Below are 16,147 nucleotides of genomic sequence, written 5' to 3'. Positions count from 1 at the left end.
GTACACTGATTCTGGACATGTTTTCAAGTAAATATTATCTAAATGTGTTATCATATCTACATATTATCTATATACAGTCATCTAAAGGATTATTAAGAACACCAGGCTAATACTGTGTTTGACCCCCTTTCGCCTTCAGAACTGCCTTAATTCTATGTGGCATTGATTCAACAAGGTGCTGAAAGCATTCTTTAGAAATGTTGACCCATATTGATGGGATAGTATCATGCGGTTGATGGAGATTTGTAGGATGCACATCCCATAAAGCTCCCATTCCACCACATCCCAAAGATGCTCTATTGGGTTGAGATCTGGTGACTGTGGGGGCCATTTTAGTACAGTGAACTCATAGTCATGTTCAAGAAACCAATTTGAAATGATTCGAGCTTTGTGACATGGTGCATTATCCTGCTGGAAGTAGCCATCAGAGGATGGGTACATGGTGGCCATTAAGGGATGGACATGGTCAGAAACAATGCTCAGGTAGGCTCATTTAAGTGATGCCCAGTTGGCACTTAGGGGCCTAAAGTGTCCCAAGAAAACATCCCCCACACCATTACACCCCCACCACCAGCCTGCACAGTGGTAACAAGGCATGGTGGATTCATGGTCTCATTCTGTTAACATCAAATTATTACTCTTCCATCTCAACAGAAATCGAGACTCATCAGACCATGCAACATTTTTCCAGTCTTCAACTGTCCAATTTTGGTGAGCTCTTGCAAATTGTAGCCCCTTTTTTCTATTTGTGGTGGATTGGTTGATTAGATAATTGCATTAATGAGAAACTGAACAGGTGCTCCTAATAATAGATGTGATTAATCATGATTTGTATTACATTATTTAAATCAGTTATATAGTCCTCATTTTTGAGCGATGAAGAGATCTACATCATGCAAGTCTATGTGATGAAAACAGAAGCTTGTAATACAGAGTGAAGGGAATGCAGAGGGAGAGCAAAAGAGAGAGAGAGAGAGAGAGAGAGAGAGAGAGAGAGAGAGAGAGAGAGAGAGAGAGAGAGAGAGAGAGAGATAGAGAGAGAGAGAGAGAGAGAGAGAGAGAGAGACCTGGTGACGCTCTTACAAAGAACTTGGTGGCATCTGCGTCAGGATAGTGTGAGCATGTGTGAACATACCAAACATATTCCTTATACTTTAAATGAATGCTTTAATTACAAAGTCATCCATAGAGCATACATAACCCCTTACAAGAGGTTCAAAATGAAACTACAATCAACTTTTAACTGCCAAATTTGTAACACTCTATCGTCTGGTACCTTTCTTCATATGTTTTGGGAGTGTCCAGTTGTTGCCAACATGTGGGATAATGTAAACTTGGTTCAATCCTCCTTAATACAAATTGATTACCTGCCTAATCCAGGTTTATGTCTTCTCAATGACAATTCTGACTCCTGTATAACTTTGTTGCAAAAAAGAATGTTGTTTGCTGGGTTTACAGCTGCGAAGAAGACAATAATACAGAACTGGTTTACTCCACACATGTGTGCAAAAACTCATTGGATTCATAGCCTCCACAAAATAGTGACTTGTGGATGTACAACAGCACGAATTAACAAGGCTAAACCCAGTACTGTTGGTGCATGGCAATGTTTTTCTTCCAAAATTTTGGATTATATAAAGGAATGATTGTATGTATATATATTTTTATATTGTGTTCTCTGTCATACTGTACATTTCTTGATGTGTCTGTTGCCCCCCCTTGCCTGTCCTATTTTATTATTATTTATTTATTTTTTTATGTAGATGTTTGTGTTATCTTTGTTTAATAAAGACAATAAAGAGTTGATCACAAAAAAAATGCTTTAATTGAATAATATATATATATATATATATATATATATACACACACACAGTATTTATAAAGCAAAAGTAATTTTCTTCTGAGACACACAAACAACATAAGTTTTAGATTTCATAGAGAAGTCATCCAATGAGGCATTCTTTTGTTTAGTTTTGCCATGATAATTACCGTGGCGCTGAATTACTAATCACTGCTGATCAAGAGAATGTAATTGCCCTCAAACTAAAACACAACTGAAACACAAATGAAACAACGCAGACCTGCAATGTAATGTTTTGCCTCATCCACAATGGTAAGACAAGGAAATGTGCATGGCGTTTGGCTTCGTTCATTGAAAATAAACAAGTCGCTCTACAGTTTCCAACCCATCAGTTATAATCACAAGTATTTGTTTGTTTTCTGCAGGCTGGGGAATTGAAGCTCAGATGAAACAAAAAAATTATCCGTCACATGTAAGAGTGCTGTTTCAGATCATAACGAGCAGAAGTTTACGTTACGGCTTGTCCACAGAGCACAAGGCGATTTATGACAGAAAAGTGGCTACTGTACAGCTTTGAACGACGGAAAGAGATTCTAGTAATACTTCAGTGTTCTATTACTTGCAGGCAAAACCAAAAAATAATGTTTCCATAAAGTATCTATATTTGCAATGTTATGTGGTCTTAAAATCAACACTGACAAAATTATGCAGCTAGAATCCTGACAGACAAGTAATCTTATTAAGATTTGTGCATATTTTAAGATGCATTTACTTGCATACAAGGTTTTGTGTGGTTGGCTCCACAGTCTCGGTCTTTTAATTTAATCTTGTAACCTACATCCATGTACCTATCCATCCATTGCACTTGCATACATTAGGAAAAGTGCATTTTCTTTTTATGCTCCAAACTACATTTTTTTTAATTGACCTCTGTGTTCTTTAAAATCTAATCTTAAAGCTTGATTTTATAGATTTTTATTTTACAATTTCAATTTTGTAGATTTAATTTGTGGAATAGTTGTGTTACAACTTGCATTATTACATTATTGTATGTCAGCATACTTCATTTAATATTATTTTAAAAGACAAAATATCTTCCTTTGTATCTTCAGAAAAATATTTTGTGTAATAATTAATTTTGATATAGATTTTTTTTAAAAACATTTTTATTATTTATTTTAATATTGCCCAATTAGTTGTATTATTTTTTATTTTAATATTCTTGATTATCTATTTTTACTTTTAATTTTTTTATTGTCCCTCAAGTTAGCTTAATGTTGCAGCGCTAAAACTTCCACTTGTTAAGGTCCACTTCAATCAACTCATCGTAATATCAAAATGGCATCTGACAGCAGGTCCAGACAGCTTAATTTACTGATGTGACAAGCAGAATGCTCTACAAGTCCAGTGCATGTTCTCAGATGTTATCTCTTCTAAAGCAAACACACAATCCCAAACGGCCAAGGGCCTGTGTTTCTGTGAGGACACTCCACACAAGGAGACTTTACAAGGGGAGCAAATATTTACTCTGACTACATTTAAAGACCATAGAGGATTGTGGTTAAACAGATGTTATTAGAAGCTTCCTTACAATGAGCAGGGCTTGGAGGTGTCAAAAGATTTCCAAAAACTGCTCATTTATTTTAAAAAAAGTGCTTTTTTTCTTCTCTCTATTGAAAGTTTAGGAGGAAATTTGACTTGACAGGAATGATAATAGCATACATAAATCTTGTTGTTTTCCTTCATGGGCTAAAGAAACAATGATTATTATATATTCAGCACATAGTGAGAATGTACATAGTGATAATATGATTTTGTAAATACACATATCCATGTAAGTAAATAGCGACACAAAGAGAGTATATAAGGAAGGAGATTCTGAATGAGGTTTACCAGATAAACATCAAGCTACCCAGATAGCAACAAAGTCTGGGCCGAGTCTGGCTTATATTCGGCACTTCTGGCTTAATTCTGGCACTGTTTTTTTCACACTCTTGTGTCAAACAGTACTAGGCTAAGCTCTGGCTGGAGTCTGGCTAACCAAAAGAAACAAATCAAATTGTATCTGTTTGGCTAAGCTTTGGCTTGAGTTCGGTCTGCCAGAATAAGGAAATTTTTGGCTGAGATCTGGTTGGGTTTTGGTTGGCTGAGCAAATAACAGACCTCATGAAAGTGCTGTACTGTAAAATAGCCGTGTAAGATGTGGTGTTAAATTGGTTCATATTTTAGACATAATTATAATGCAACCTCATAAATAGGGTTAATTTTGTTAAAAATAATAAAATGAAATAAGTTTGTTATAGACCTAGTTAAAAATACATATAGATATGTATGCAAATAGTTCTCTTTTACACATAAGTAGGCAGGTTTTAAGGAAAGAAGCCTTGATTATTCTATTGGCAAGATTATTTTAATGGGGGGGTTAAGGAGGTGATAATGTGCAGATTGCAGAATGAAAAAAAAAGATGTTTGCAAAATGACTGAAGACAAATGGTTCAGTCTGCAGCATAGACAAAAGATTGAATGGAACTGAAAGAGTACTTTGTGGTTATCCAAATGGTAATCAATATGCCACACACACACACACACACAAAAATTCACTTTTTGGGGAATTTATTAGGTAGCCTACAGATGTACTACAAAAACCCATGGTTAAACTATGATTTTTTGAAGCAAAAACCACCCATGCTTTGAGTTTTCACAATTCCTCAATAAAAAAATTATATAATCTCCATAAAATATCCTATACATAGCCTATTGTAAGTATTTGGAGAAGAAACATTTATGTTCTCCACGTAAACCATTGAAATCGGTTAAATAAAACGTTCTGTTTTTAAAAATCTCCGGGAAACTTGCGTGTTTTTAGAGCAGTGTGAGCAAACCACGCGGCAGTCGATGCGACGTCTGTGGCTGCTGATACAATCTGGTTTGCAATGCATCATGGAAATTGTAGTTGATTTACATGTACAGTGTTAAATCCGCTTTGCAAAAAGACTACTTTTCCCAGAATGCACCCAGTGACACCATCCCGCCTACCAGAGGATCCGGAAGTTGCGTAGCAGCTATTCAGCAACTCAACGCAGTCGCGGTGAAATTCAAATAACTAAGTTAGTTGTTCTAACTTCGACAATCACGCTGTGTTGGTTTTATCTTTTGAAGTTTTAATACATGATCAAGGTAAGTTAATAGTTTTTCACTATCTTAACACGTGGATTTTAATCTATAGCGCATTACTAGATACGATTTTTGGGGGGTTTGTGTGGTTGGATTTTATGTGTTTTTATGTTGGAGAGGAAATAGAATTGATGTTTGAATTCTGTTTTTCATTGAAAATTAACATTATAGTGAAGAACATCGGAAGCTGCTTCTTGCTGAACAACAGCTGATCTTTCTGAGGCCACCAAAACGGAAAATAAAGTAAGATTGATTATTTTTTAACGTTAATTCATTAACATAGACCTTTCTTACAGGTCCTTATATATTTGTGCAGTTTAACACATTATAATGCACATTTCTTTTTGAATTGCAAAAAGGGAATTTGTCACTGAATAGTCTTTACATGACCATACCACACTTTCTTAATCAAATTTAGTAATCATTAAAAAAATGTACCTTTCCTAAAGATGAAACAGGCGACTAATGGATGAAAATGACCCCGATGAGGAGGCTACTGCAGCCATGGCAAGTAGAGAAGTTCACAAGACCTCACAGAACATCGCAGGCAACAGGATTTAACTTTACAGTCTCACAGACAGGCAATACAGTCACCATGGCATCATGAAACACCCAGACCACAGAGAAAAAGCCTCTCAAGTGATGACCGATTAATAAGATGTAAGATTTCATTTAGTATTTTTAATAAGATGTAAGATTTCATTTAGTATTTTTCATCACATATTCACTGTTAGTGTAAGGATACTATAGCATGTGTCATAGCAGTGGTGGTGTGGCATGCATGACACATTTACACTTTTGCTTTACTGTTTGTATGAATTTAATGTATTGCTTGGTTTCTGTTGCTTTTTAGTACGGTGGCTGAGAGGTCTCAACATTCTGCAACAGAAGAAAATGGATGCAAACAGAAAAAAACCCCTGTAAAATAAGAACATCTTTATCACATATGCTAAAACACAACCAAATACATAAATGCTCTCCAAATGTCCGACCAACAAATATCTACTCGACAATGGTGTTCATTGTTTTTATTTTTATTATTATTTATTGTTTGCATTGTATTTGCAGCATGTGTGTTGTGAAACTGATGTCTTGACTTGCTGGTGTTTTTCTTGTTTGCATGTTTTCTTCTGTTGCAGGACTTTGAGATCTCTCGGCCAACATATTTTTGTTAATTTTTGTATCTCATTATTTAAGAATGCCACATACACATTTTTGTAACATTTTAATTTATTGCTGTCTTTTTATTATTCTTGTAATGTGAATTATAGTTATATTTTGTTTTGTCTTACTCTAGTATTGGCTTGTATTTTGTTGTTTATCCTTTTATCTGGCTGAGATTTTCTTCCCTTCTCAATAAAATATTGTTCTTTGCATTTCTGTAGTGTCATTTTTTTTTATATTATACCTTGTTTTACACAGGAATAATTTCTGGTTCAGTTTTGGGGACTCTGGTATAATATTGGCCCAGTTATGGCTGTTTTCTGCAGCTTCTGGATAAGATGTGGCTGAGTTCTGGCCTAAAGGTGGTGGCAGTTTGGCTTTTGTCTGGCTGACATATGGGGAGTACGGCGTTGTTTTGGCCCAGTTCTGGGTAATATCTGGGTACACTGCAAAGCTCTGGGCGAGTTTTGGTTTGCTCACGGCTTTGATCTGGTTGACTTACGGCAAACAGCACTTGGGCCAACCTTGGCCCGTAATTCCATGCGGTATGTGGGCCAAAATCTCAGCCGAAATTAAGCCAGATCCGGCCCAAGGCCAATTTGCTATCTGGGTACTACAAGGATCTTCAACAGTTAAAGGAAAAAGCTAGCATGAAGGACCGTTAGTCCATCGGCACCATTTAAAAAAAAAACAAAAAAACATTTGCCTCAATAACATGTCTCTTTCCCGGCCAACTATATTGCAGTCAGAGAGTGAATTAAAAGTCACTCAAGTCGTAAGCTTTCCTCATGCCGTTCCCTCTCACTTCCTGTCAGGAAGAGCCCCGTCTCCGGACGCATAGCTCGCATCGGCAGGGCGCCGGCAGAATTAAGTGCCAGTTGGTGTTAGAGTGTTTTCTCTGGGCCTCAACGGAACCCTGTGTTCAAAGAATGCTGAGAGCAATGTTATCCACCGGCACGGAGACCCTCGTGTGTCGTTGTCTGGGGTGGAGGAGGGAGAGGGGGAAAGACAACACGTGGCCTGGGCCTGCGCTTGAACCTTACGTATATGTTATGCCTCTCAGCGGGGACCAGGTCTGACTGTGAGATGGGGAGGGAGAAAGATTCAACCTCAGGTTCAACCACATTCCTCTTCAGGTCTGCGACGTTTATGGAACTTGAAAAGTTAAAAATGGCAGCACTAAACGAGACCAAACAGTCTGCACTGAACTTCAAGCGCATACTGTATGTCCCTGAATAGCTTTTCATTTTAAATGGCCAGTTTTAAGTCCTAAACCAATTCTTTGAAGTAGTCAATCGTAGTCAGAAAGCTTGCTGGCCAGAGCTCACTTGCACCCTGATGTGTGCAGATGTTTTTACTGTGGTGTTTATAATGTTTGTACATTTCAATTTCGAAAGGTAACTGTTTTTCTCTCATATTTTCCCTGAAAAATTGGTAATCCTGCTTTATTGGGCGTGATTTGTGAAAATGAGCAAAACCAATCTCTTAGTAGTGCACCGGTCAGGAAATGTAAGGCCGATACTGATGACAGATATTTTAACACTAATATCAGCACTGACACAAAGATTGTTCTTATTAAAAACTTAGATAAATATATCCATAACAACTTCCAAAACTGCTCAAGCGATAAATCCTTAGTGTCTTTTTTAGTCTTATACCGTGTCCTAACTTCACGCGACGCACTCACATTGGAAATGGGTAAGGACATAATCAAATCAAGAAGTAACATTATTAAAAATCAAAACATTAACAAAATATAGTCATTGACTAATTTTGTTATGAAGTACAGTTGTATGTTTGCATAGAATTCATTTTGAACGCTATATTATAAGCTTTCAAAATCTGAGGTAAATTATCCGTTATCGCTTGTGGCACAGTGACCTATTTTTAACTAAAAATAAATAATGTGTAGCTACTCATAACCAGTGTAATTTCTTCATTCTGTCAGCCGCGACGTCGCAGAAATAAGAACCGTTTCTAAATTAGAAACTTCGCGTTTCGCCGTCCCGTCTGGTTAGGACAAAAACTCTGATTAACATGGAAAAGATACCTTTTATCGCATGTCGCGGCGTGTGTAGTTAGGACACGGTGTTAGGCTCAATCCCAATTCACCCCTTGGCCCTAACCCTTGTTTCCTAGTGTAAACCTTGGCCCTTAAAACAGAGTTACAAGGGCCAAGGGGTTGAAATATGCCCCTACCAAATGGAAAAACCCTTCATGAACCTGATACGTCATCAGTCGTCGGCGATGGCTCTGCCGTTAGAGTTTTTTACAGGATTTCTCCCTGACAACGACTGACAATCAGCGCAGCTGCTCTTAACTTTGAGGAAACATGATGATTATAACATTGCTTCCTCGAAATATATGTCTTTTATGTTTCGGAAAGGTAATTTATTATACAATTTCTTAATTTAAATGACTATAGTATTATTGTAAGAGTAAATAAAGTGCATGGTGGTATCATCTGGCACTATATTTAAATGTTTAACCGTTTGCGCCAGTGATTTGCGATGTATTCTGCGACCTGTCTCGTAGCCCCCCGTTTGGAGTGTGCCTCTGAAAAATCTCCGTTTCGAGGGCTATGTAGCCCTACCCCTTCATCCTACCTGGCACAGGCTGGTTACTTCCGGGTTCTGGACTGGCTGCAGTAACGCGTCTCTGTCCATGCGGGGGCGCTCGCGGTCGAGTGCAGAATGAATGGGAGTCAATGGGGTTTCACCCCCAGAAATCCACTTTTCTCAGGATTTAATCTTTTGTCAAGTAATTTGAAAATTGCATTCAAAAGGGAGGGCTAAGAAAATACACTCAGCTGAAAATTGCATTTTTAAGTTCACTAATCTGTTCTAAAAATCCGTTCAAAAATGTGATGACGTCACACAATAGCAGAATGCTAGCGGGTTCCGGCCAACAACAGCCTAACCTGTAAGAAATCAGAAGGACATAAGTACTCGTTCATTCGACTTTTGGCCTATAATCTATATTGAACTTGTGGAATCAACAATAAAATCTATGTAAATTTAACGACAAGCAGGTGAAAGAGACACATTTAGCCGTTTAGCCCCATAGAGTCCCATTCATTCTGCTCTCGCCCGCGATCACCTCCAGTGGAATTCTAATGGAACTGCAACCAAGATGATACACAACGGGACTAATAGGAAGTGCCAAGGCTCTCCGTCAGACGGGCTCTGATCCTACCCCTTGATCGCAACAAGAATCGGGACTCCCGACACCTAGACGTGAACGCGCAAAACGAGATAGGGCCAAGGGGTAATTGGGATTGAGGCTTAGTCTTGTTTTAGTGTGTGTGTGTGAGTGTGTGTGTATATATAATATAAGCCAATATCAATAAGAGACCATGTAAAGAGCCAGTGCAGGTATTGAAGGTCTGTTATTGATCTACATATATACAGCTCTGTAAATAAACATACATCCCGACTAAAACCTGGAACACATCAAGCTGACGGTCGGCCGTCGGCAGTTTTTGTGCGTCAGCCGACTAAGTTTCCTCGGTGTGTTTCGCACGGTTTGAAAATAGTCCTCGTTGGCTTTGTTTGGCTTTGTCGGGCCGTTGGTGAAAGAGAGAACTCTGAATGACTGTTCGGCTTAGTGAAAGAGTCCGAGCATGCGAATAAAAGCAAAACAGTAAGCAAAGAAGTCAAAATGGTAAAGATAGAAGTATTCCTTGGCGAATATTTCAATATTAATATGAGAGGAGTGGAATAAAGAAAGCGTTAAGCAGGATTGATATTCAAAATGGTAAGCATGTGCTGCTTTGTATACGGTATGTGTATCTGCAGCCAGCAGCGTCGGTTTTCCTTTTTGAATGACGAATATATTCAGCGTTTTTGTTGTTTAATTCATTTTTTTACATCAATTTGCTATGTTTATCCTCTCCATCTCCAACTGCGCAGCGAGTAAGAAGAATTACCGTAATGACTCTTAAAAACAGACACCTTTACAATTCATACTCGTATTAATGGGTATATTTTCAAAACAAACGGGCATAATCAGTTAAATTACAGTCTCATATGATTCTATAAAGTAGAGAATGCTTACAGTTGCCAATTATTTACTCTTAATAAACCTTTGCTGTATAAAAAAAAAAAAACATTGGCCCTGAGTTTAAGCAGGATCGGCTGAAGGCGATCACAGGATTAAGATGCATATCTTTTGAATGATACTCAAAGCTAATGGGGGGGAAACCAAATCACTGCAACACTTACATAAGAACTATTATAAGAACTTTTACACTGAAGCTTCTTGGCCTGGAGTCAGTGCGCATTTGAGAAATGATGAAGAGATCCCGTGAACAGTCACTGGACAGTCGACCGATCGATTCCTCTTACTTTCCCTCTCCCTGTGAGTATTGATCCCAGAGTCACTGTGACTCCAGGGGGTTAAACTCTTGAGCCACTGGCCACTCTCCATCCTCTTCCTAAAGGTCAGAGGTTAAGAAATGCCAAGTGCTCAGGGGGAAGTCAGTGTCTCCAGTATGTATTGACTGACGAAGGTGCCCATCTGTTTAACAGGTTAACTCTACATTAAAGACTCCCTGGTCATGATCATCAACAATATCAGGACAGCAGATGTGAAACGCTGCTGATCAAAATATAGAGAGAACCAAATGATTTCTTTAAGCAGTTTATAATCTAAAAAAAAATATATATAAAAAAAAAAGACTAAAATGACAACACAGGAAATAGGGAATACCAAAGCAGGCCCAGCCTTTCGCAAACATTCACATGAAGATACTGTTTCTTGCTCTTGCAGCCTTAGCCTTTCCAACGTGCGAGGCATTCAGAAGATAAATGTCTTAAAGAATAGATGACCTGACACGAGGTCTGAGCGGTAATGGGTGATATAGGGAAACACGGCTGCCCGCGTCCCATATATATCTGACAGACTCAGAGCTATCAGGAGGCCACTGTCAAGCAGATGGATGAGATGATTTCCAAACCAACGCCGATCTGAGAGCCGTTCGCAATTGCTTCTCTGATACTTATATAAAGTAGCATTTAACAAAATATCCTTTTTGTGTATATTTTTAGCTGAACAAGCTTCTTTACAAATCAAATCCACAAGCTTCTACTCCTAGTCAGAGTGTCTCAACACGGGGGCAGCATTATTTATTGAATAGCTGAAACCTTTTTAAGTGATATTCTCCAGTACAACAGCAGGTGGTATATCTTCTTCAGTGAAGCGGTGTGTGAGTGTGTGTGTATGTGTGATGGTTGTCAAAGAGAATTAGGTCGAGTGAAACATAAGGCTTTTACGTGGATGCTTTGGATGGCAAGATGAGGACACTCAAAGATGATCTTCATGTAATATGCAGGGCCTAATCTGAAGCCCTATCACTCGCAATTTCCTGAACGGAGTGGATGCTTTGATAGCTGTTGTTTTATGCTCATCCTTCCTCTCTCATCCCACCCACATTCATTCTTCTGTAGCCTTCTGCTCTCCTCTCTCTGCTCAAAAGTAGAATGTTCTAGGTTCAATGCAATTCGAGCGTAATCAACAGCATTTGTAGCATAATTTTACCACACAAAATGATTTATTCATAATTAATACTACTAATAATATATGAATGGTAAACTGTCAATTTGTCAACTCAAGTTCGTTATTTTAAATGTAGACATGCGACAAGAGTGCTCAAATAGAGAGTGACGCCATCTCGACACTCATTGTCACACTTGTTTTTCCCAGGTGCAGAAAGATCATGCAGGTCATGTGACAAGAACCAACTGAACCAATCGAAAGCCAAGATGGACGAACATCTGATCTTAGTACAGTTGGCGGGTATTATTATTTCTCATCTCCATAAATATTAACTAGTAGTAGAGCTAATGCAAGGGCTGAAAATCCATTTATGCTTTGCTGAAACTTCTTCGTCTTCGTGATTACACAACAAAACAGACACCAAGGGAGTCCACGTTTTTAGACGAGATGTGAACAGCCACTAAAGCAGTTTTCGCACATAAATGAAATCATAAAAATGTGTAATATTTCGACTGTAAAGTTGTCGCGGAACTACTGTTCTATGCGAATAAACACAATGGCGTTTTTCATTGAACACTTATTGTAACCACGGTAAAAAAAAATCGTATTATTTATGTTTAACTAAGGAATAAATCAAAATCATTTTCTGTTAACTGAAATGCCACAAATGTCACTGACTAAACTTGTATTGAATCCTATACATTAATTTGAATAACATTAGAGTTTGAAAAAACACCCATGCTGCTTTTTCTCCTGCTTTTTAATAGCAAAAGGACAGACAGAAAAATAAATGCTGGTAAAAATTATTTACATTATTCATTAATAATAAGAAAGCAAAATATTTTATATATATAATCCATATATATATATATATATATATATTACAATATTATTAGAGAATTTTAGATAATATGCTGGATCTAACCAATACATGTACATATATATGATACATATATATGATACATGTGTATATATATATATATATATATATATACACACACACACATACATATATATGACACACACATATATATGTGTGTGTGTGCACATATGTGTGTGTGTGTGTGTGTGTGTATATATATATATATATATACACACGCGCACACATATTATACTCATTAACAGAACAATAATACAGATATAATGAGGATGTGTCAACACTTATTCATTAGAGTTAGTTGTGATTTGTTAGCAGAATAAGATCCTTTCACATGCATATAAAAGAACAAAGGGCTGAAAGAATGAAAAAAGAAATTACAATAAAAAATCAATTAAAAGCCACATGTTTAATGCAGCTTTATAGAACAGCTATCAATAACACACAAGTGAAAAGCAATAAACCACAACAGGCTTATAGAAGATGATGAAAATTGATCCTGTGTTGAGAATAAAGGGATTCATTTCAGAGAGATGCAATAAAATTGCAGTTAAGAATCGCTGTCTAACAGAAGAGCAACCCTCCTGATCCTGAGTGATTAAAAACTAGTCTGTGACCCCAACCTTTGACCTCTAGCCCCAAACCCACTCCATCTTGTACCATAGATATTAATTAGAAAATTTGTGCAGACGGTACCATATCCGGCTGGTTTCTATTTTGGGGTAAGAAGGAAATGTAAGCAAAAGAAAACGAATCCATCAACATCCTCCCTTTCTCATTGCCTATTCAGTCAACAAAAGGACTGCTTTACTTCCTGTCTACAACAACAGCACTTCCTGTGCAGGGGTGTCATGTCCTGATTAAGACACCCCAAAGTTCCTCTTGATTCTTCTTCCGAAAGAAAAAAAAAAATCTGCCACGTTCATAAAACAAAATTATCCCCCTACAAAAGACTGTGTAATTACCTGTGGGGTAAACAGGGCTCACAACCTCATTTGAGCTTTGCCGCCTTTTCCCACCATTTCTCCCCCACAATAAAAGTACATTTGCATCCCCTTTGAAAGAATTTAGTTCAGATGATTTATTGAAGTAATCAGCAGCAACGCAGCCCTTTCATTGCAGCACAGGGCCTGCAACGCGCCGCCACTGGAACGGGTTTTTGGGCCGGAGGCTTTTTTTCAGGCAGAACCCAAATTCTCCCCTTTGATTAGATTAGCATTACACAACAGCGTGACAGATATGACAAATAGGTGCATTAGAGCGTGTCATTTATTCCCTCTTTTCTAGATGCTTGGGTTCACGGAGGGACCCCTACCTCACGCCTCACTTCTGCAAATATATGCGGCCCCTGACGCCCCGTCTGATGCCTGATCTCTCAGGATTACCTTTAGGGAGGGTTATAGGAGGACGAGAAATGCTTTATTTCTGAAAATAAAGCAATAAAAAAGATACAAGGAGTGCTTGTGTATGTGTGTGCTACTCATTTGTATGTAAACACCACGATACATTCTCACCTTGCTAATACTGAATAATTCAACAATCTCTTTACTCAAGCAAAATGATAGTCACTGAAAATCTGTAGTAGCCCTGGCTTAATGTGAGTGTCTGTGTCTGAGTGTGTGTGTGTGTGTGTGTGTGTGTGAGTATCACACACTTCAGTGACTCTCCTCCTCTAAGGGCACCCTATGGCTTCCTCCATTAGCCCCAATCACAAACACTCAATACAGTGCATATAATATGCACACATCCTCAATCTCTCACCACAAACGCAATTTTATAACTACATCACTGATTTCCTCTTAATAAAGACTGACAAATGCACCAACAAGTGAAGCTGTGGGTTTTATTTTTTAAGAAATATTCCTAAATGCTAGAACTTTTCAGATTTTATTGATAAATCACAGACCAGTGTCGACAATACATTTCTGCGCTACTGAATGTTTGTGTGCGCGCGATCAGCACATGATGTGCGAGCTATTGTCTATGTGTGTGTTACAATGCAGCTCATTAGTTTAGAAAGGCGATTAACGTGTGTACAATAACCTGTTTAAAATGAGCATTTACCCCATCAAACTTGAGCATCCAGATGTTATAACCAAACATAATGGGTCTTATTCATGAAACACGAGCAGAACGAATTTGTGTGTAAATCGTGTGTAAAGTGGTTCAGGCGTAAATTTTCGGATTCATTAAAATATTCGTATTTTCCAAATGTTAGTTGGTACGCAAGAAATCTGCACCTGCTAAATGGTGCGCTTAACATCCGAACGTTTTGCTCATTAATAAGGCTGCATTTTAAGTCACCAATGGGTACATACAGGGGTTGGACAATGAAACTGAAACACTGGCCAATGAGTGAAGCACGGGTGGATCAGTGATGGTTTTAGCTCCAATATCATGACAATCCTGATTGTATTTGATGGACACGACACTGCCGAGGACTACCAAACCCTTCTGGAGGATCACGAGCACCTGATGCTCAAACCGTGTATCAGCATGATCATGCACCAACACACACAGCAAGACTTGTGACAGAAGGGTTTGATGAAGATGAAAGTGACGTTGAACATCTCCCATGGTCTGACAGTCACCAGATCTGAATATTATTGAGGTGTTTTGGAGGAGCGAGTCCACCAGCATCATATAGTGACCTGGACACTGTTCTGGAAGAGGAACGGCTCATAATCCCTCTGGTCACTGTGAAGGACTTCTATCTGTCATTCCCAAGATGAATTGGTGCTGTATTTGGATGCAAAATGAGGCCCTCACCATACTAACAAATTATTGTGTTGTAAAACCAGGTGTTTCAGTTTCATTGTCCAACCCCTGTATTTAAACAGCATTTTGAAAAAAAAAACATTTTATATAGATATTTTTTATTTTATTTTATATATTCATTGTAATATTTTATATATATATATATATATATATATATATATATATATATATAAAGAGTTCAGATGCAAAAGCCTCTAAATGCCATTTGAAATTTTCTTCTTTAATGATGATTTTTATCAAACTTGTATATTTAAGTTCAGTAATTTCACTTAAATAACAATTAATAGGTAATTATCATTGCCATTTAAGTGAAATCACTGAAATTAAATTTACAAGTTTGATAAAAATCATCATTAAAGAAGAAAATTTCAAATGGCATTTAGAGGCTTTTGCATCTGAACTCTTCATATATATATATATATATATATATATATATATATATACATAATTACATACGGTTTTTCTTTTTACTTTTATTATGAGAGCCAGTAATAGCAGATCTGGTGATCGATGGCGTTGCTTCTCCAGTTTGAATACGATTTTTCCGAAGTGAACTACTTCGTTTTTTGCTGTCAAGCTTAATGTCGAACCATTTTCTTCTCACTTCTGGGACTGTTCGATTAACAGAAGAAACTCCATTAACTGCATCTGTAATATGTTGCCAAACATCCTTTTTTTAGGACCTGATACGCCACTATGTACGCTTGAAAATAAAATGTGGCGTTTTGAATGAACTTCTGATAATAAAACTTCAATTTCTGCATCCGAGAAATCTTTTTTTTCATTCGCATTCATGTTATATGCCTATATATAGATGTCAGTCGGATATAATGGGCGGGATTTATGGTAATTGAGAA

The 16,147-nt window shown here is 37.6% G+C and overlaps 1 protein-coding gene and 1 long non-coding RNA gene across 11 annotated transcripts in view; one reads left to right on the top strand and one right to left on the bottom strand.

The window, feature by feature from the left end:
* The window catches only part of lrba (LPS-responsive vesicle trafficking, beach and anchor containing), a 299,224-nt gene that overhangs the window by 173,159 nt on the left and 109,918 nt on the right, over positions 1-16,147 (bottom strand). The window lies entirely within an intron of this gene.
* On the top strand, positions 4,691-6,351 carry LOC120476312 (uncharacterized). Its single transcript, XR_016168883.1, has 4 exons — positions 4,691-4,978; positions 5,147-5,218; positions 5,425-5,635; positions 5,829-6,351. It is a non-coding gene; the product is annotated as an uncharacterized LOC120476312 (long non-coding RNA).

This window comes from Pimephales promelas, chromosome 6, assembly GCF_988280905.1.
Source record: "Pimephales promelas chromosome 6, fPimPro1.hap1.1, whole genome shotgun sequence".
In the NCBI taxonomy this organism is placed as follows: domain Eukaryota; kingdom Metazoa; phylum Chordata; class Actinopteri; order Cypriniformes; family Leuciscidae; genus Pimephales; species Pimephales promelas.
This window is presented reverse-complemented; position numbering and strand designations above follow the sequence as displayed.